The following is a 6336-nucleotide window of genomic DNA, read 5'->3' as shown; positions in this document are numbered from 1 at the left end:
TGATTAAAAAGAGACTGAAGTGAAATCTTCTGGAAAGAGTTTCCAAAAAGGACAGAGAAGCTGTGTTACAGAGATGGCAAAGGCTTATGTTGACTGTCAGACTAAGTAAAGTGAAAGAGTTATCTAGGTGGTATTAGTGCTGAAGTCATAAAGGAGTCATGGAATGCAGCTGAGGCTTGGCACAGTGAAATGCCAGAAGAGGCCATTGATGAAGATATGACTTCAAAGGCAGTTGAATGCCCAGGATTGAAGGGGTCATGTGGAGAAGTTGAGGCTTCACAACTTGAAGAGAGCTTATGAGAGGCTATTGTTGAAAGTGCAGCCCATTTTCCACAAGGGGTGCCCTTATTTTGGAGATGCTGACATCTTTTTGGATGAGCACCAAGAATAGCAGCAACAGTGGTGTGGAACCAGATGTAGCCTAGTAGATACACTGCATGTGCTACAGAGAGCAGGGCTGGAGAAGTGACTCAAGTCTTTTGCAGGAGTCCAGAAGATCATAAGAGGATCCCAGACATTGGACAGTTGGAGTTTGATTATGTTTTGATTCAACTGTGACTGTGTCCTGATTTTTCATCTTTGAAGCAAGAAAGTATTTGATTTTTTTTATTTTATTTTACTGAAGGCCACAGTTGAGAGACTTTGAAACTTAAAAGAGTTTGAGTTTTAAAAAGAGATTAGCTATTTTAACGGGAAGAAAATTTTAATGTGTTTCAATTTGTAAAGACTGTGAGACTTTATTTAATACTATGGGCCTTTTAAAGTTACTCTATTTTAAATGTAAGATCTTGGGGATGAATAAAAAGTGAATGGTTTTGGCTTTAATGATGATATGCTTGTATGTCATATTGACAAGGGGTCAGTTATACTGGCTAGTTTTGTATCTTTTGACTAAAGCTAGAGTCATCACAGAGGAAGGAGTTACAATTGAGAAAATGCCTCTATACAATCCATCTCTAAGGTACTTCCTTAATTATTGACCAGTGGGAAAGGGCCTAGGTCATTGTGAGTGGTGCTATCCTTGGCCTGGTGGTCCTAGAATTTACAAGAAAGCAGGCTGATTATTCCATGTGAAATAAGTCAGCAAGGAGCATTCCTCTATGGTCTCTTCATCAGCTCCTGCCTCCACCTTCTGTCCTGACTTCCTTTGGTGATGAACAGCAATTTGGAATTGTAAGCTGAATAAACTCTTTCCTCCCCAGTTTCCAACAGAAACTCTAAGACATTTACTCTTTTTCTGCTTAACTCAAATGGCAAGGATTTTTCTCTTTTTTTCTCTACTCTCAGCTTATAACTTAGTACTCTGATGTGTGTGTGTGTGTGTGTGTGTGTGTCGTGTATGTGTGTAAGTGTGTTTTCCAGTTTTCTTTTCAGTCTGCTCATAAATTGTCTTATTAACAAGATGACCTCAATTTCTCTGTTTACATGTTGTGAATCTGCTGGGACAACCTAAAATTTATGATTACACAGTAATATTCTTAGTGCTAGCACTATAGGAGTACATTGCTGCACTCGGGTTACACACTGCTGGATGTGAAACCCAGGAGGTTCTGCATTACAGGCAAGCATTCTACCGAGTTACATCCAGAGCTAAATTCATTCTGTGCTGGAGAGTTAGTAATACTCTTCTGTGGGAATTAGAATTTAAAGCAAAGATATAAATAACATCAGTTTATGATTTGACAGACTTTGACTTTTAAGAAGACAATGCATTTATCCTTAAGAATAATTCATATTTTAAATGAATTAAATATTCTTATTCATTAGATGTTCTGTGCCATGAAACTAGAAGTCTAGATGATGAAAAATAATTGAAATAGAGAATTGTGTGCATAGTATATCTTTTTGTTATAGGGATAAACAGTGTTTTCCATCATGGTCAGCATTAGAATTAATTTGGTATTGCCCCAGTGACAGTCAAAAATATAAAATATATAACCAAAAAATTTTAGAATTTAAGATACAATTTGAAAACTGGACAAGTATGTCAACTTTTAGAGGCTCTTAGAACTTTATGCTTCAAATATAATTTTAGTATTCATTCTCTCAATGCTTTTCCTCAAGTGGCAAACACAAGATCCAAACTTAGTGTTTTCCCTAAAATTTTTTTATTTTCTAATTTGTTTATAATACTTTAGTTTAAAAACCTTTTTCAATATGATTGTGATATCCTTTCAAAACCTTCCAGGTTTTATGGCTGTTATGGCTAAATACATGTGAATCACTCACTCAACTTTTATAAACATTTTTTCTTACAGAAGTTTAATAATTTTTCTTATTTTTGATATTGTATTTCTTCTCTCTTTATTCTGGAATCAGCACACTTTTTGTTTAAAGATATTCGAATCGTAGTGGGAGGATATTTTCCTATATTACACCATTGCAAGTTTTAGTCTTCTTTTTATAATAATCCTGTTTTCCTTGTCAAATTTGTTCTAGCAGTAATCCATTTTTAATATTTTCTTGTTTTTATTGTATTTTAATTACCTGCCTCCTTACATAAGTTTGGTTTCAAAACTTTTAGCTATTTTAATTTTCAAAAGCTCTTCAGTTTGCTTAACCTATACTAAGTTTGGATTCTTGCTGGTATGTTTGAAAAGGAAACAACCTGCTCTTTTTGAGTCCAGCTGAAGTTCTGCACCTGCAGGGAGGACCAGAATTGAGAAGTTCAGGTAAATTCTTAGCATTTTATGGTGTGCAAGTGATGGGAAAAGCAGTTTCTCATGGTAAATTACAACAGTTAAATGTGCAATTCGCTGTGAGAAATTCTCTTTGAATATGTCATTCCACAGACTAAGACTATTTTGTCTTAGCCTTAATTTACTGCATCAGAGTTTCCACTTAATATTTATATTTTGTTTACAGGAATTGTCATTATTTTTAGGTTTTATGTCTCTTTGTATTTACTGCTTTCTGATCTCATAAGTTTTCTTATAGATAGCTGCTGAATTATTTCTACAGGTTTCTTCTTGCTTAAAATGAGCCTTGATATCTAGCTAGCTAGCTATCAGTCTATCTATAGATATACTACATTTCTTTACATTTAATGAAGCTTCAAAGTAGTATGTTTCCATACAACTTTTTATACAATGTCTTTTTTTAGACTAACTAATTTGTTAATTGACTAACAAATAAAGTACACAGTGTCAGGAATGCTTTTACCTGAAGTAGACCTGCTTCTAGCAGTTGCTTATGTGATTTAGAAAATACAGAGTCACTGCAATCTTCTATAATCAATAGAACATGCCTTTGTAACAATATCAATTGATTCTCAGTTCTCCAGTCCTGTTTTATTCACAATCATGTCTTTTGCTTTTGTGACACTTGTATATCCATGGAGAAGAGGCTTGTGATTTCTAGCAGATTAATAGGAACAGAGCATCATAAATTTAGTTCTCTTAATATAGATTTATAAAGCACCATATTCAAATGAGCCTTTTATCCTTCATGTTCATGATAGTCTTGAAATTTATTTTTTTAATTTCTCCATTTTGGAGTTTGGTTGTGATTATCTATTTCTGTTCATCACTATGTGTGCATCAATGCTAGAGAGTGAAAAGACAAAGTACACCCTAAACTTACCCAAAATAAGCACGGGATAGAAGAAGAACCAACAAAGAGCTCATTCTCTAAGTGGGACACCGTTGTTGCTTTGATAATTTTATCATTAAAATCTTATGAAGCCTATCTTCACACTTATTTTACGTAAAAGAAAAACTATATCTTGATGTCTCACAATAAATTTCTCTGATAAAACCTTTGAAACCCACAAAAAAAGAACAATAATATCTTTGTTCTAAAGATTGGAGAGATTTCTCAGCAGTTAAGACCACTGAATGCTCTCCCACAGGACTGCTGCTCTTCTATTCTTAGCACCCATGTGGCAGTTAACAATCATCTGTAACTGAAGTATAAATGGAAATGGTGCCATATTCTGATCTCTGTGAGCACAATACCTGTACATGGTATGCAAACATACCTGCAGATCAAACATCAATATATATAAAATAAAATAATTATATTTCAAACATTATTATGTTCTACTTAGATTGTTCTAATAAAACAATGAATCCAGAAATGTTTGGCTAACAATCCTCTTAAAATTTAATCTTAATTTTCATGTATGAAACAGAGACTGAAATGCAGGTAGTTATATCATCTGGTTGGAAGAGGAGGAAAGAAAACATAACAGAATCCAATGTCGTATGTCTGTCCTTTGTGTCAGGAGTTTCTCTGGCAAGAAGCAGGGAAGTTCTCAGTAGGAACACAAGTCTTCACTTCTTTCAGATTTGTATTAGACTCCATGAGAAATGCACCATGATTGTAGTTAGCTTGCTCCTTTTTGAGTAATAGTCACTCAGCCAATTTTTTGAAACAAACCTAGCACACAGTCATAAAATATTAGGACAACAATTAGTATATACCAAATGAACAGTTTACAGCGTACAGGAGTCTATTGTTAATGTCTTGATATTAGCACAAGGACTTACTGTCATTATCTGAATGATTTGAGTGCTTTTTCACTACCAAAGAAACTGGGTAAATTATAAATTTCAGTCTAGCTAAATGTTTTTAACAAATATCTGAATATCAGAATTTCTTATAAATTTCAAAATATACTTACACCCAGCTGTCTCTCCATATCATATAAATATGAGCCTCTATATTTGCTGCTCTGACATAACAAGACACCCTTGGTGACTTTAAACTGTAGCCTAGGGTGAGAGTTACTGCTTAAAGCCTTACTTTTTCATCTTTAAAATGCTATTGGCTCTAACTACTAAGACCATCACTGCAGGTCTATTTTAAGAATCAAAAGTAAATGGATGTCAAAAACATAACACGATGCCTGGAACGTTATAAATAATTCATATCACTCCCTCTCCAACCGCACTATAAATACAATTAAGGGGAACATTATATCCTTTTCACTGTTTCCTGTATGGCACAGAGAAGGTACTTAAAAGTGGTTTTTTGGTTCAATGTATCACCTGTACTGTCCTTTAGATAGCAAGACATGCTAGTGTTAAAATTTGTTCAATTACAAAACTCCTTATTAAAAGAGTATGGAAAATATACATTGTGTATAATGTTTTTTTTTCCCTTTCAGCTGACACAGTACCTCACTCTTACATTCTTTTGAATGCTATCCACCGTATCACCCCACACCACATTTCCCCAACTGTACCCTTGTCTCTTCTTCCTATCTTTCCTTTCCTGTTCTTTTTCTCTCTCCTGTTTTCTACCTTTTTATTCTTTCCTCCTTCTTCTGTCCTCATTCCATCTTCCTGCTCACCTCCCCATCTCTCAGTTACTACCTCTATAGTTTAGTGGATTTATTTTTATAGAAAAAAAAACTACAGTTTTCTTAAATTTGCTTCACAATGGCATACACGGTCTAGGCCAAGCAATATGGCAGCATTATGAATCTATCTTATGAAGCAACACACTTCTTTCTTGTACTTTGCATTTTTAAAAGACGCATGTTTTAAAATAAAAAAGTGTAGTTTGTGATTCGAACATTGATACTGTGTCCTTGCACAGAGCCTAGTTTAATATTTTAGCCCAATAATTTCATGTCTTCCTTCCATGAATATATTATACATTATTCATGTGTGTCAAAATAGATAAACATATAGTTGGCCTCATGTAATATAAAAACCTCTCAAAATTTTAATCCAGCAAACAAGATAAAATCTAAAGGCTATTGGAAGGAGATACAGTTCATTCTACATGGTGATCTAAAATCTCTGTCTCATCCATTGAAGAGTGTTCATGTCAGTTTTAATAGTATTAGAGGTCATTGCTCGGGTCATGAGACTTGTTGAGATCAGTCAACTCTATGAATATCAAAGGACAAGAGTGGTGAGACATTGTTGTACCTTGGTAGACTGCCAGGAGTCTTTTGAAAATATAACAGGGAGAATTAAAGGCCAGATGTGGTTGAAGATTTTCATCTTATACCTGTCACAGAGAAACCATCAAAGACCACAAATCCTTAATCTACACAGAGAACTAGAAGTAACTACACAATAATTAAGAGAAATAGTCTTGAACCATGAACAAAAATACCAATTAGTCAAGGCACAAATTTGTTACCTAATGCCAAATTGTCCTGAAAACATACATACATATAGACAGAGCAGGTTATATGTAGGAATATATGTATATGTATATGCATGTATATATACATGCATATATTACATATATATGTATTACATATATGTATACATAATATATATACACATATATGTGTATATATATGTATGTGTATATATATATATATATATATATGTAATAACAATTCATGAAGAGGCCCATGAAGATGTAATAGAG

The 6336-nt window shown here is 33.8% G+C and overlaps 1 long non-coding RNA gene across 1 annotated transcript; it reads right to left on the bottom strand.

The window, feature by feature from the left end:
• Positions 1-4080: 4080 nt before the first annotated feature.
• Positions 4081-5954, bottom strand: LOC114634031. The gene is made up of 2 exons (XR_003713275.1): positions 5883-5954; positions 4081-4380 (listed from the first exon to the last, which is right to left on the bottom strand). It is a non-coding gene; the product is annotated as an uncharacterized LOC114634031 (long non-coding RNA).
• Between the last annotated feature and the right edge of the window lie 382 nt (positions 5955-6336).

Source organism: Grammomys surdaster, unplaced genomic scaffold (assembly GCF_004785775.1).
Source record: "Grammomys surdaster isolate TR1022 unplaced genomic scaffold, NIH_TR_1.0 98, whole genome shotgun sequence".
In the NCBI taxonomy this organism is placed as follows: Eukaryota; Metazoa; Chordata; class Mammalia; order Rodentia; family Muridae; genus Grammomys; species Grammomys surdaster.
This window is presented reverse-complemented; position numbering and strand designations above follow the sequence as displayed.